Source organism: Epinephelus lanceolatus, chromosome 13 (genome assembly GCF_041903045.1).
Source record: "Epinephelus lanceolatus isolate andai-2023 chromosome 13, ASM4190304v1, whole genome shotgun sequence".
Classification (NCBI taxonomy): Eukaryota; Metazoa; Chordata; class Actinopteri; order Perciformes; family Serranidae; genus Epinephelus; species Epinephelus lanceolatus.
The window spans coordinates 5,286,637-5,303,165 of record NC_135746.1 but is presented as its reverse complement, the minus strand read 5'-3'; the positions used below and the strand labels follow the sequence as shown (position 1 = coordinate 5,303,165).

The following is a 16,529-nucleotide window of genomic DNA, read 5'->3' as shown; positions in this document are numbered from 1 at the left end:
CTGAGAATAAGAATCGTTGTGTTTTTGTCACCTTAAAATGAGCTGTTTGTATTGAGAGAGCAGGTCCTCATCTACGGAGATCGTTATGTTGTACTGCCATGTTTCTACAGTAGCCTCGAATGGACAAACCAAACTCTGGCTCTAGAGAGGGCCATTCATGTTTTCGTAGTAAGTAGCCTGTCTGCAACGAGACAGCGGAAAAAAACATATTTTTTTTAATGTGAAATGTCTTAACTCTGTGTTTTTATTGGTTTTAATCAACGGGTCCTTTTGTTTTGGAGAGGTAGAGACCTCTGCGGATACTTCGGCTTATGGTAGAAGCCTCCTGAACGTCTGGATCTTAAGTCATCAACGATAAAAGGTCAGCACACTAACCCCAACCCTGGGTAAAAACCTCCTGAACAATAAAAACTAAAAGAATTCCAACCTGGAGAAGTTTGAGCTGGCTCTAATCTGCAATCCTCACTGCTAAATGCAACTAAATCCTCCTAAATCTTACACACTGCTCCTTTAAAACATCACTGAGCATACATGATGGTGACATCATGGAGCCAAAGCAGGTAGCGTTGAAACTCTTTGCCTGCAAAGTAGAGAAGTTTTATCTCCTGAGCAAAACATGATGTGACAGTTAGACTTAAATGACTTGAAACGGAGGAGTATTGCCCTTAATCCACTCCTCTACTCCTTAGTGAGGACACTTAAAATAAAGTAGTTACATACTTCTCCTCTCCCTTATGATGTGTTTATGCCGCGCGGTCCCCGGGGAGCATTTTAAGGAAAAGAGACAACACTGATAGCGTGGCTTAAAGTGCCAGCGTGCCCCATTCACAGATATTAGCCTCAATGGCCTGGATAAGATGCCATGCTAAGAAACCCCTGCTGTGTGTGAGTGTGTGTGTGCGTGAGTGTGTCAGCCTCTTAGGATTCCATGCCCCTTTAACCACGGGCCGGCCCCCTGCGGTGCCTTACGTCTTAATCACCCCATGAGCGAGCAGGAGACAATGCCTCTCCGTTTATGTGACAGGAATATTAGCGGGTCTGTGTGACAGCGCGAGCCGCGGCCTGTGTTTATGCATGTGTGTTTATGTTCCGCCTCTGTTATGGTCTGGTAGCGGCATGTGAATGGGATCCCTGTGAGCCTGACAAAAAAGGGGGAAAAAAAGGAGGACGCCATTTTTATCATTAAGGCAGTGGCTGCGCGCTGTGAGGGCGGCGGGTCATCTCTTGAATGGCAGCAGGGGAGGCTTGTGAAAAACATGACCTTGCTCCCCACTTTCTGCTCTCCCTCCTTCCTGCACACCTGATTGCTCTCAGCGGCAAAGGTAATATAAGACATGCACCTCATGGCAGGCGGTTCAAGGGTCACGTCATTAGTGACATCGCTTTTCTGCTTAGAACATACCAGAACTGCCCTCATCATTTTCTGTCTCCAAAGCTAAATACTTCACCGCGCTGTGAACAGATGAATACCCTTCTCAAGGCTTTTTCCCCTTTGTCAGCAGGTGTATACTCCGTCTAGTCTTAATAATGATGGCAGGCAGTGTAAAAAATAATTGGGTCAAAGGGCAGAACTCAACTCAGCCAAATTCAACATCATCAAAACAAAATCAAGGGGGGCAAAAAAGATGTGACTGTGGATGTAAATGCCTCCAAATATCAAACGCTGGGGGCAAAAATCGTCCAAAATTACCCTGTGAAAAAGAACTTTAATGTTCTACCCTGGTGGCAGGAAGAGGCCCGTCCTCAGGAGTGTTATATATTACATAACGCCACTTCTGCTGTATCCAACAGTGCTGAAAAATGTGGCAGTGGGAGATAACACGTGACAGGGCATGAGCCACGACTAAAAATTAACAGGAGAGTGCATTTTAATATCTTTATCCCCTTCACAGCAGGACGTTCCATTAGGTAGGAGCACATGTTTGCAAAAGCACAGCCTGTAATAATGTATTATTGTATTTTCTCAAGATGGATAATGCGTTCTTAAAAATGCAAAACAAATGTACTAATTCTATATCATCAATTATTAGTGTCATTGCAAACTAATTGTAATTATGGCTATAAGCGATGTCGTTAATGGATTAGTGTCTAAGGTTATAAAACTAGACTGAACATATGGTGTGGTGCAGGGAAGTGTGATATAAATGCATGTTTGAAATGTTCTAAGGATGAATGTTCCCTTCACTGGCAGCAAAGCCCGAGGCTGTCAGTCGGTTCAGAGGAAAATATCTTTGAAACTAATGGTCAGATTGCCATAGTTCAAAGAGAATGATTTTTAATGGTTTGACACTCTATTTTGTCCATTGCAGCTTTTCCCAATGAGAGAATTTGCTGCTTTTGTTTGATATAATTGTTAACAGAACATCTTTAGATTTTAGACTAATGATTGAACAAAACTACATCTAAAGACATCACCTCTGACTCTGGGAAACTGGACAGAACATTTTCTACTATTTGCTGACATTTTTAGACTAAACAATGAATCAGTTAATTAAGGAAATCATCTGCAGATTCAATTCAATTCATACTTCGTCCCTAAGGAAATGTGTGTTCTTGTTCACAAACCAGTGACAACCAGAATCAGTGGGGTCCCTGGATCAAGGTCACACACTGGGCACACTTTTCAAACAGTAGAGTTTTAAATATCAGTCAAATAATTCAACATATCAATAAAAAAAAACAGTCATTACTTGCAGCTCTAATGGAGTGCTTTTGTAGTTAGGTAAGGTAAGGTGAGGCAAGGTAAGGTAAAACTTTAATGTCCCTGGGGGGCAATCTGTGATACAGACAGTAATCATAAGTAAAACACAACAAACAGAATCCAGTATCACACACTGTCAGGGGTGAATCATGGACAATTAGTGGTCACTGCTGGTTAAGATGAGCGATAGCAGACGGGACAAAGGACGATCTGTAACGCTAAGTGCTACATTTAGAGAGGCAAAACCTCCGCCCAAGTGGAAGCATCTTAAACTCAACATGGAGGACATGTTGAGAGTCTGAGACAACAGACCGAGCTTTAGAGGTGACCCTCTCTCCATACAGATGCTGTAGGTTATTAAAAATGACACCAGTGATCATATAGCACAACTTGACCACTTTCCCAGACCAGGTTTGACCAGGTTCCAGGTTTTCTTAAACCCAACAATCTGTCAATCATAAATTTGTCACATGGAGACATACGAGGTACAACTCCAGTGAAATGCCTCTCAGCTCCTTCAACTTGTGCTCTACAATTTGTCCTTTTTTGCCCCTTCTTACATTGACGACTGCTGCACTGTAATCGTCCATGCTTCCAGATGGTTCTGGTAATCCATGGTGTCTGGTTGTGGGATAATTTTATTGTAGTTTTGGGAACAGTTGCTTCTGTTGTTCTACAAATTAAATCCACCACAGATTCAGTAAATTCACTCATGTCATCGGTGGGGTTGACGGTGGTGTCCTGGAACATGCTCCAGACTCCGATTGGCTCTATCTTGCATCACCGAGGGAATGTGTCAAAGTTTGTTGGATGAACGCATCACTGGTTGTTGGTTTTTTGTTTTTGTGGGGGTTTTTTTACTATTTTTTATCTCTTTTTTTTTTGGCTAATTCAATAGTGTGCCTCCAAAGAATAAGCAAGGGCCGCTGCCCAGCAGGCAAAAGGAGACAGCGGGGAAAAACAGCGTATGCAGCCAGCATATTTTCACATGTAACTCAATGAATTAAGTGTTTATTTCCGCCAAACCAGATTTGGTGGTTGCTGGAACATAGAGAAGACAAACAAAGACAGATTTGGTGAGTTTTGTTTCTGTCGAGTTCGAAGAAAGTGCATTTTACAATGAATTAACAAGGCTAGCTAAACAATTAGGCTCGTCTTAGAAAAATACATCCATACATCCTCTGAATTCAAGTTTCTGTCTTTCACCAAACTGTTTGATGAGGAAAACAAAATATTTCCTTTCTTGACTTTTTGAGAGTTTACTCCAACTGGTAGGAGGCCCCAGCATGGACCCAGTACACGCTGGAGGGATTACATAGCTCATCTCGCCTGGGAACGCCCAGGGTCCCCCAGGAGGAGCTGGAAAGTGTTGCTGAGGAGATGGACGTCTGGAATGTTTTCTCAGCCTGCTGCCCCCGTGACCCAGCTTTGGATAAGCAGTTAAAAATGGATGGACTTTGTTTATTGATAGGACTTAATAAACTATAAGAGCTTGTGGTACATAGCAAATACATCAGCCGGTTGTTGGGCTGTTGGCGGCAGGTTGTAAAACTGTCAGCGAATGGAGTCACCAAAGTAAAGGAGTACTGCACGGATGGCGTTTATTTGTAGGCCTACCAGGCGGTTAGCATTGCCCTGGTCACCTTTTAAAATAGCCAATGGGATTTTTCCACTGCAGAAAATAACCTCGGTAGCAAAGAAAAGTCTGTGATACTCAAAAATTTCATTCAGCAAGAAACCTCCCTGCCCTTCCATGTGCCTACAAGGAAAGCGTAAGGCAGGGAGAGCTGCATTAGTGACAAACAGAAATGACACTGATAAGTCAGACACAGCATGAAAAGGAGGAGCTGGGGTTGAGGCAGGTTGCAAAGCAGCTTGCAGAGGAAGCAGCAACAGTAGGCAGGTCAGAGCAGTTTAAATATGCCACCCTGAATGAGATTCGCCAGTTGGTTCCATAGAAAGGAATCATGTGATCAATCAGCTGCGCCATCAGGTGATTGGGCTGTTTGAGATCAGCTGATGGAGCTGGGATGTGCGCTGAACTTGAAATCATGTCCTGTCTGAACTAACTCTCATTCGGGGGTTATTTTCCTGCTGGCCATTGTCTGTCTGGTTCTGGGCTTCTAGCACTGTTTGAATATTTAGGAAGGAGGTGTTCTTGGACGGAAATGGTGACACAGATGTGCCATGGGAATTTCTAAGTAAAGGTATATCTTAAGGTCACAACATGCATCAATGTTTGCACTTTGAATTAAGGATATTGGATTGTTGTTTAATCGATAGATCAACCCAGATCAATGTATTGTTACACCCCTAGTATTGAGTGATGTTTTTAATGTCGTAGAAACAAAATGTGAATGTTTTTTAAGCTTGTGTCAACCACATCAGCTACTTCAGGCATCTAACCAAAAACCCATTTAAAAAAAACCCCACTAATTTCAAGATGAGGGAACCGAAGATACTCATTCCTTCACTACTCTATTTGCACAGAATTAACTGTGGATATCCATTGTTTCCGTAGTTCCACAGAAACAATTATCAAAACGACAGACACAATTTTTTTTCCATTTTGTCTTGGTTGGCATATGGCACGCCAGCCCGGCGCCCACTGTTCCAGAGAACGCTCCCTCACAGGTGCTTAACATAATGACTACAGATAGAAAAATGAGATCTGCATAGCACATATAAAATTAATAATAAAGTCATTAAAATTTAATGCTCAGCCCAAAGTCAAAGTTAGTCCTGCAGACCAGCACAATACTGGAACTTCTTGTTCGGCTACAGAAAGGTGGCCACTCAGTTTTATTAGCATTCACTGACAAGGAGTCGTCACTGCACACGCCTCAATGTAATTTACTGCACTCCTCAACAGGAGAGTTGTAGCTATCTCTCTCATTAGGTGCTGCAGAGTCCCCTCCGGCCTTTTATTCACCGCCACCACCCCAACCCTCCTCCACAACTAGTGCAGCAGGTAGGCTGCCAGCGGATGGCACCTCTGTCTGAGTGGCTCTGCGTGCTACCAGGAGACCTGTTTTCCTCCTCGCAGAAGCTTGTCATCTATCATTACTCGAGGTGGCCTTGAGAATGATTTCTGTAGACAGCTTTAGCTTACCGTCTGGGGGTCCTACGTAAACAGCACACTGCCGGGCAAACAAGGGTGATGATGACCATTACTTCCCAAGGTATGTGGTAAAATAAAAAAAATAAAAAAAACCTATTGTGTTGTGTTCCAGCTCAAATTCAGGAGGCAGGCTTGGCAGGCAGCTGGGCACTTTGGATCATTTGGATTCTAGAATTTTTCTATACTAAACCAATATTATTCTTTCTTCTTTTTCTCACACTCTGCTGTGATGATTCAGGACACATTCACACCGAGAATGTCTGGAGTGGTTTAAACAAACTCTAGATCACTCACTCTTTTTAGTTAAAATGAGAACAACAGCATTCAGAACTTGGCTCTGCAACAAATAACCACACCGCGGCTGCCGGAAAATGCAAGTCTGTGTCTCATTCCAAGCAAAATGTTGTGCAGTTTGTTTGGAGTAAGAACAGTCATACCAACTAATGGAAAAACCCCAAACCACTCGGAGCTTTATGGGCATGCGGAGACGGATGGCGACACCTTATAGCCGGCGGCGGTAACCACTGGCCATAAGATATTCCCACAGACATTTTAGATTAGCAAGTAGATGGGTTGAATGCAGAGTTTCAAATAGTGGGCCTTAAAAGTTTAAACACCTTTCTTGTGATATTCACTGCAAGTTCAAACAAATACAAAATCTGAGACTCTAAATGCTGCAGTTGCTTTGTTATAAATCATCTTGAACTCTCCATTATGGATTAATTATAATGCAGAGCAGCATTTCAAGGCCAAACAATCACTATAGAACTTGTGCCATTATATACAGTATAATGCCATAATATTTCTTGTTGCATTACTGGTGAGGTAAGATTAGTGTGTGGATACTCGCAACCTGGTGGGCAATGGGCTGGAGTGTGCTCAAAGATCATATTAAGTGTTGTTAAAAGGCAAAAGGCATAATGGCCGTCCCGTAGGGCCAAGCTCTAAGTCGGTGTGAAAAGCTCGCCATAATTAGAAGGGTCAAGATGCAATAATTGGTGTAAGAATACATCCATATTGATTCAATGACCAACAATCCAATATTATTGATGCAATGTGACAACATCAATACAGTGCTGGCCACCACATCAGGCAGATAATGGTGAGATGCCAAGAAAAAGATAATGAGAATATTTATCACGATACATAAGTCACAATACAGTATTATTGTGATTTTAAACCTGTTGCAATATGCAGAGTATTGTGATAAAATTGATTGCATTTTATTACCTTTTTTAACTGCAAATTATGTCCCCAAATAAAAACTTTGTCAACATCAACAGTTTTATCGAAGAAAATAAAGTCTGTTCATCATCTCATCATTTTTAATTGATTTTTCAATGCCTGAATCTATTTAATTCAAATATGGAGGTGGAAAGAAGTTGCCGCTTTTATTGTGGTAGTATGAGTAACGTGAAAACAAAGCCAAGGTGAGACAGCAGAAAATGGCCGACGGTCCACGGACCTTTACTAGCAGCTGTGGCAACTCAAATTCAGTCAGTTCAGGGTAAACTCTTTGCTGGATCAGCAAACTTTATGTTGCTGTCTTTACACAGGTTAGACCCAGCATGCTGTGACCCTCGCTACTGGGGTGCTGCTACTGCAAGGTCCGTCATCCGAGCTTCTAACCGCTCTCCTACTGGGAAACAGTCTCTGACTCCAGGGAGTAAGGTGGAGGGATCACCAGGTGCACTAGCTTTCTAATTCTTGTCTCAGTTGTGGCCTAATAAACAACGAGTGGATCAAGGAGGGGTTGAGCGAAAAAGTGCGCTGCACATAGCTCCACAATTAAATTAGATTTTACCTATTTTTAATATAAAAAAAATAAAATAAAAAGTGCCAGTCAAAGCTGATGTTGTCACAGCCGCCACAAATAAATCGATGCATGGGAAACACTGCAGGAGAAGCTAAATGTAGCAGTTTATATCAAAAAGTACATATTTTTTTTATTCATTCAATTGTACGTGTACATTTTAGGAAGTAAGTGAGCAAAATGTAAAGGGTCTTTCACAGAGCAAGGTCACAAAGTGCTTCACTAGAATAAAATAGTCAAAAATAAGACCAGAAAAACAGTTATTACCTTATCTACCACTTTTCTATGCAGCTTATGATGCTGCTGAAATATGGGTCAGAGAGGCTGATGTGTGACTTAAATTGTTTTTGGAAATACGCCTCATAATAAACAGTCTCTAGATGTGCATGATTCAACTTTTGTTGGTCTAGTGTTTAAAATCTCAATAAATTGTAGTATTGAATCACACAATTTGTGCAATCACCATACAAATCGAACCAGCACCAAAGTATCATGACAGAATGGAACTGGGAGATAAGTATAGCGCCCCAGCCATGATATTTACTGATATAGTCTCATATCGATCGCAGGCCCATGTATTGAATCAAATCAAAATCATATCATGGAAGGCTTTGTGATATTAGCAAATATCGCATTGTTGTCCCAAGAACAGGAATCATATTACATTGTGATGATTTACACCTCAAGTGATAATCAATTAAATATGAGGACAACGGCGCACACTTTCTCTCACGAAAACATTCATAGTGCTGTACTCAGGTGCACACACAAAAAGTGACTAAATTATTTGTGTACAGAATGAAAAAAGAAAGCCTGGGAGAGAGGTTCAAACCTTCCTCTGCACACCTGGTTTTGGAGAATTACAGAAATTGTTGGATGCACCCTCCCTAACTTTGATGGCCTAAAGATGTTCGCCCATCTGACAAGCACTTCATGTTGTGAGTGTACTGGTGAACTAATGGCTGATGTAGAGACACTCTGGTGCACAAAGGCCTGACGCTCCACTCAAGTGATCCTCATCAACTCGTCCACTTCGTGAATTTTCAATTTACCACAGGAATCTGCACTTGAAGCGACAACATACCAACATACCAGTGGGAAACAAACAATTCCAGTTTTACGAGTTGCGTTATTTCACTTCAACACATGAACACAGCCTACAGCATCACACTAAAATAAAACGACTACGGGTCCATAACACAATCTGCAGGTGTGATCGCAGATGAGACTTTCCAAAATGTATGCAGCTCTACAGTTAATTTGCCAAACTGTGAAAGCTGAACACAGCGTGAACCACCACAGCATCAGACCACAAAGGCCACTGTGCGCGCTGAAACCAAACCCCGCAGACTAAAATCTAATGATTTTACACCTGAAGCCCCCCCACTGAGGGTTGAGCTCCAGCAAAGAGCGCACATAATGAGACCTGCTCATCAGTGACGCACTGACCCAGGACGGGCACACACACATACACAGACACAAAGCCAAACCCCCACCCCCCTCCATGTGCCTGTGGCACCCGCGCCTGGTCACCTCGCTGAGGGATCAAAGGCAGTATGTCGTTCTAATCAGTCCTCGCAGTGGGCAACCCCATTAATTCAATTCTATTTCATCAGCGGTGAGCAGACCACCAGAGGGGTCTGTACATTCCTGGGGTCCCACGGTCCAGGAGTAATCCTATCTCTCAATGACCCGAGATCAGACTCTAACCCTGTAATTGCTTGGAGACCAATTTTGCTTTTGCATGCTGACAGAATTGCGAGGTCTTTGCAGGAGGAGAAACAAAGACAGACATAGCTCATTCTCTGGACACGGCAGGGGAAGTCAAGCAGAATTAATGACGCCATATATCAAATAATTCCGGACGATCAACCCCCCACTAAAGCAGGCCAACACCCCTGAACGTGTGCGCTTAGTAAGCTGTATCAAAGGATCAACTGCTGCACATCGAGATCTGGAGAAGGGGAATTTGCTGGGTTACACTGGAATACAATTTATTATTCTTTTGATAAACATAATAATAATGTCAGTAAAACGACAATTGTCCGGGATAGTTTCTCTGGGAAAACAGGTATACAATAAAACGATGAGGCAGAGCATGACTGACTCATATGTTATTGTGCTTCTGTATCACGCTGTGTGGCTTGCCTGTGGCATAATAAAATGTTTATTGGGACATAAGATAATGAGCTTTTCATATCTTACCGTACCTTTGGTCTCTGGTGGATGGGGATGCTCATCACAGACAAATTAGATCTTTTGAGTATTGCCGTCTACACCTGCAGAAACAATAACAGTTGGTGAATATGGTGAGGCTTTAAAACACAAATGAAAACGACTATAAATCTGGCCCTAATATTCTCGTTCTTGCCATCTGTTAATGAGGAGAATAATCAGGCATCCCTTCAATCAAAAGAAATTAAAAAAATAAAACAAGCCATTCATGTGTGGAACAATCTGCATCAAGAGATTTATTAGTGTACTCTTTGGTCTGGAGAACAGATAAATGACTCCACAGAGACAAACGCTTCTGTGCAGAACCTATCAATAACTCTCCAACTGTCCTGAAAGAACATCAGAGGTCAACGTGCCGGATGATTCGGCAGCGGAAAAGGTCAGACTGAAGGCATATGGCTGCAGTTGGGAAAGCTCCCAGGGATCAGTAGCAAAACGGACGCCTGAGTGAAAATAAAAAAAATTACTATAATTACATGCAAAACTCAAGGCTCTGCTCTTTTTAAGATGACGACAAAGGAGAGGGTAGACACTTCAAAGGCCCTCATTGTCAACGCAACAACAGCACTGGTGTTTGTTAAAAAAAAAGAGAAACAGCGATCATCTGACTCCACTGCGGTGGCAGCCTTTGGAAGTCACCACATCTCGCTCTTTGTGTGTGTCTGTCTGAGTATGAAAGAGTCTTGTTTGCAATCAGTGTACAAGGGCATTTCTATTTTTTTTGTTGAAAACAAGTGTAAAAGAATCCTGGCAGACATCATTTATGACTTTGAATTATGATCTAATCACAGTAAATTAAAGAAATGAAGATCAATGTGGCAAACAAAATGACTGAATCATAGTCTGGATCATTTTGATGTTGTGGCGATGAATTTTTCTCATTCCAAACATACCTCAGACAAAATAAGGATGACATTTTTCACTGCAGATAATGAATGACCAGTGGAAACATGAAATTTTTTTTAGAATCCCCTCACAATCGAAGAGCAAGGGGCTTTCTTTCTCGTGTTAATGATACATACAGAAATCCATCACAAGTTCAGGTACAACTTTTCCACAAACCAGAATGCAATGCAGCCATGTTGGATTCTATAGCAGTGATAGCCAATTTAAAATAGAGCTTGTTAAGGACAAAAAGTGAGTTCCAAATCCAAGTTAAACCCCAAACATCCTCAAATCCTAGAGATGCCCTTACGTACACCTGACCTTCGCAGGGTTGTGACTAAATATTAGGGCTACCCCCTGAAAGTCGGAGCTTTGAATCGTCAGATGCTCATCAGTCAGCTCAGATTGCTTCAAGTCGAGTCAGTGTGCTGTGGAGTGTAATTTTGGGAACATTTTGGTCCCCAGATTTTGCTGTGGAGTGAGAGCTACAGACTTAGGGAGCTGCAGACAAGCACGCAGCCACACAGAGGAAGACATACTTTGCACCGTGAGGGTCTGAGACAACATTATCTTCACTCTTCTGTTGAGAAGTGGTGAATTTACAACTCACAGATACTTAATACGGCACTGCCTCAAAAAACCCAATTTATTTATAATCTATGTTTTTATTAACTAGCGCCTGGACTGGTCCGGACTTCACCGCACTTGCACACATGCAGAGGCATTACCTGAAAGTCTGCAGAAGCAAAGAGTCGTCCAAATCAACAATTCGTCCAGTCCACAAGGGGCAGACTTCCAGAGAGTCCGCTTGGGGTGCAGAATTCACCAGACTTCACTGATTAATTTTAGCCTGGAAATCCAGACCCAAATCTAGAAAGATTTAGGGCCTGGCTATGAGTAATGCAAATGGCCCAACTCGAGGGGCTGCGCCAAGCATGTATTTGTAAATATCGCTGCACGCAATTGGGTAACACTACGACCAATCAAAACAATACACGGGGTGATGTATCCAGAGCGCTACCAGCGGAGCTAACTGGTAGATTAGACTCTTGCCGTATCCGGTCGGCAAAACAGCAAAAACGTCCTTCTTGCAAAAGAAAGATTCGAGCGCCGTCTTCTGTTCCTCTTTTAGAGAAAAAGCCAAGTCTAACTCAACTGAGTAGGCTTGCATCTCTGGTCTGGCATACTTCAATGAATTTGCGATTTATCTCGTCCAAATGCTGGATGGACCAATGAACGCCGGGGGTCTAGCGATTAGCCAATCAGCGCCACGCTGATGTCTAGTCGTACGTCGGTGGGTAACTGGTGAGGATAGCAACAATGGCGACCGCTACAGATCCTACAGACCACATTAATGATGCTATTATTATTGCTATTCGAAAATCGTGGCAAGTATTCCCCCCGAGCCACGCACACAGAGATCCATTCATCTTTAAAGGGCCGAACATACTCCGGCGGAACGGACTCCACAGAGGTCCGCGCGGACTCAAAGCAGACGTCCGCAAGCCCTGTGCGCGCACCAGTGACTGCTCGGCATGTATTTTTCACATCGCGGGGATTTTTCACTGACATTTTTACAGGAAACTACAACGCGGAAGTGCGCTTGACTATGAAAGCCCGAATGACTGCGGACATACCTCATGGAGTAGTAGTCTCTGCATGTTTCTCCTGTTTGTAGAAGAGCATCTCACACCACTGTAGCAATCCTAGACTGCCCTCGTGCGGTTAGGAGCTGAATTGCATGTCAAATAAAGGGGGGGAAATAAGACGGCGAATACTAATAGTCGCATTAAAAAAATCGATTTTTCAAAAATAAAACGACTACTCGAAAATCGAAAATCGTGACCCATCCCTAGATGCTATCGAGGTATTTCGCCACTACTCGAGTTAACGGAGGACCAAATTAAGGAAGCTGCTAAACTGGATTTAACGGCGATGCAGCTGGGCGTGCACGACGACGGAGACATTTTAAACAGGCAATACTCACTTGTTTTCGGCACCCCCGAGGCATGGATACTAATGACGTCAGATTCTGGGTGAGTCGTTGATCTCTACTGATTGGTTAGGGAAAAAATCAAATTCCCTCCCCCTTGTAAATCACCTTCAATGGAAGCCATGTCAGACTGAAGGTTCTGGGAGCTTCAGTCTAACACTCAGGCTAATCTTGCAGAGTTTACTGACTGATTCCGGACTTCGTCGTCGCAGCGCTGTCGTCATGTGTTTAGCTCGCCTCTGGCCCGCCTATATCAGATACACCCATGTGATTGGTGCAGCTCAGCTCCAAGGGCATGGGTAATGAGCAGCATTACTGATTGCCAGAGTGACTCGCTGAGCAAATTCAAATTGTGTTCTCGCGAGAACTCTGGATTTCCAGGGTAGATTAATTTAGAGATGTGCACAATAAGTCGCCTGGTTGATTAAACGTTGCTACCCTTGCTAGTCAGTACCAGAAATACTAGTCAGTTAAACTTTAGTTACGAAGTTATGATTTTATATTTGTGTGTCATTCTTATTATTTTGTTCAGCACTTTGGTCAACTTCGGTTGTTTCTAAATGTGCTGTATAAATAGACTTGATTTGATTTGATCATGATGCAGGGCGGCATGGCAGTGTAGTGGTTAACACGGTTGCCTCACAGCAAAAGGGTTCTGGATTCTAATCTGACCACCGTCCGGGGCCCTTCTGTGTGGAGTTTGCATGTTCTCCTCGTGTCAGAGTGGGTTTCCTTCAGGTACTCTGGCTTCCTCCCACACTCCAAAGATATACAGGTTAATTGGAAAGTCTAAATTGGCCGTAGGTGTGAATGTGAGCTCTAATTGTTGTCTGTGTCTTTGATAGTCTGGTGACCTGCTCCAGCTGGGATAAGCTCCAGCACACTGCAACCTCACATAAGGATAAGCAGTTAAAGGAAATACATCTGAATCACGATACAGAAATATGTATAAGTTTAGGCTATAGAGGAAATCAAAATGCATTTTATTTCCGCAGCCTCCCTGTAATAGCTGTACAGTGTAATGCCAAATATATAGGCTTAGAAAAAATGGCCACAAAACAACACCAGAAAGTCTTCCACTGTAAGTAATACCCAATTTATGAATGTGCGCAGCCTATATGCTGTAAACAAATATATGAATATCAGTCTGTTCACTATACATGGGATTTATATCTTGTTATCTGCAGGGACGGAGGAGCAGACACTATTCATCAACTTGCACAAGGAATGTGACAGCAGCGATACATGACTGGAACGTTTCCACGGCAACGAGTGAAACAGACTCAAGGCCTGTCTGTCAGCGTCTTTGGAGTCTCGCGCCCTCACAGAGTTTACGTGATCACAGCGAACACGTCATAGTACACACGGCCGAAATCCGCGAGTCCAGAGGGTGGACATTTGGATTCAGCCTGCGAGTCCTGCTTTCTCTTAGTTAGAAAACATCTCACTCTGCCTTCACTTGGCTTTTTTTTTTTCTCTACCAACACATAAAACCCACTGCTGAAATCCTCGGGCATTTTCGTGCTCTCCTGGAGTTCTTGAAAGTCATTCTGGGAAATGTGGGCATCTTTTTACTGGAGTGGAGGTAGATGAGGCAGATTGAAGGCAAGCAAAAAGGTCAATTAGAGCCTCTTCATCGGAATAAAAATCCTCATCAGTTGCTACAATCTGATGAAATGCAGCAGCCTGAAAAGCAGAAAAATCCACCCTTGGATTTCACAAACCCCGATGGATAACTGGGCAAATCTTAAGAGTCTTTGAGCAAGGCACTGACAGGCTTTGATTATGCTGGACAGTTACAGTCATACCATTTGTGTTTGACATTTTTCTGATGTGCAGGTACATTTCTTTTTGCTCTTGCTGTCTCCTTAAGGTACGTTGCCAAAAATGATTTTAAAAAAACGAGCAAGAAAGTTCAAGGATCTGCTCTCCTTCAAAATAAAACACTGATGCTATAGACAGCTCTCAGGATGGGCTGCAGCGTAGCACCACACGTCTGAGGCAAAGCAGACGGGGAAACCTTTACACAAAGCGAAATGTTATTGAACGCTCATTCATCATGTTTTGCTGACTCTACTTCCAAGTCACACACATCACGTCGAACTTAATAGTCTGCAGAGCGTGATTTTGACTGCATTTTTCCTTTTAGGATGAAAAATGGTGGGAGAAAGTCATGTTTCTTTATTCCTGAAAAAAAAAAGAAAGTCTGATTTCCATTGTGATGATTGTGCAAGAATGGAAACAGCTACCTTGCCAAACCTTCCTCGAGAGTATGATAAAAGACAGTAGCCCGCTGATATAAAACCAATTCTTTCCACCATCAGTTTATGGAGCTTAAAAGCTGCTGCTGTTGCACGGAGAGCGAGTCGAGAAAAGCAAAAAACTGACATATGGTTGTTTATGTAACACTGCCAAAATAATACCAAGTGAAATCTCATTAAAAGTTAGTGTCCAACTGGGCATGTATTAGAAATATTTAAAGAACTTGTCATGAATGTTGTTCCAAAATACATTATGTTCTGCTGTTCACCTCACATTACTAAGTGTAATTAAAACTACTAAAAACACTCATTATACAACTTTTAATGACAAAGGTACTCTATATGAGTCATAGACTAAAAATAATGGATGTAGATATTGTGATGTCACCCACTGATTTGTGGTCTCTGATTTTGAATGGCATTTTAACATGAGGGTCTACGGGGATTGACTCACTCTGGGAGCCAGCCTCATGTGGCCATTAGAGGAACTGCAGCTTTTGGCACTAGCTTGATTTTTCACGGCTTTTCATTTTTGCAGTGCTTAGCACTGATGCCTCTCAGCAAGAGGGTTCCTAGTTCAAACCCGGGTGGGGGAGCCCTTCTGTGTGGAGTTTACATGTTCTCCCCGTGTCAGTGTGGGTTTCCTCCAGGTGCTCCAGCTTCCCCCCACAGTCCAAAGACATGCAGGTTAATTGGTAACTCTAAATTGTCCGTAGGTGTGAATGTGAGTGTGAATGGTTGTCTGTCTCTATGTGTCAGCCCTGCGATAGTCTGGCGACTTGTCCAGGGTGTACCCCGCCTCTCGCCCAATGTCAGCTGGGACAGGCTCCAGCCCCCCTGCGACCCTTATTAGGATAAGCTGCTACAGTAGAATGGGTGTCTACCAGTATCAGACATAAAGTTAATGCTAATCATCTTTTTCTTATTCAAGCATTGCAGGTAAGTATACAGGCAAGTGTGTATAGTCCTGTGCAGGAATATGGTTATTAGAGCGAGTTAATCTACATTTTGCAAACAGGTAAGAACAAGTTAAAACAAAAATAGTAGTAGGTTCAGTAGTAGGTTTAGAGATTTGTTACATTAATTTTACTTAATACTTATTTGATAGGAACAAATACAGTGTGCATAGAGAAATCACAGCATTTATAGCTATACTGCTAATTTCCAAACAAGACTTGATCACAGACATCAAGGTAAACTCTGTCGTACTACCTTTTTTTTATCTTATAAGAGGGTTACTCAGCTTGTTTTGCCTGGGGGCCACTTTTGCAAAATGCCAGTAGGCCAAGGGTCAGTTAATAAACTACTATTAATAAATAATACGTAAATAATTTGCCCAGACCTCTGTTGGGGGGTCCAGTGCTTTTTTAAGGACTCTGGCACCTAATATACATTCAAAGTACAAAATAATCCCAATGTGAGTTAATTTAAATTCTATTCGAAATTAGAAACTGGTAGAAGGGCCACCTGGCACTGTGTCGCAGCCAGAGTTGGCCCATGGGCTGCAAGCTGAGTATCAT

General features: G+C 42.6%; 1 protein-coding gene across 4 annotated transcripts in view; it reads right to left on the bottom strand.

Moving 5' to 3' along the window:
- The window catches only part of klhl29 (kelch like family member 29), a 409,128-nt gene that overhangs the window by 376,582 nt on the left and 16,017 nt on the right, over window positions 1-16,529 (bottom strand). For 3 of the 4 annotated variants that reach the window (XM_033648442.2, XM_078173676.1, XM_033648443.2), the window contains exon 2: window positions 9,846-9,914. The exons of the other annotated variant lie outside the window; for it this stretch is intronic. The gene's annotated coding sequence lies outside the window, so the exon portion shown is untranslated. The remainder of the gene's footprint in view (window positions 1-9,845; window positions 9,915-16,529) is intronic. 4 annotated transcript variants of the gene reach the window in all.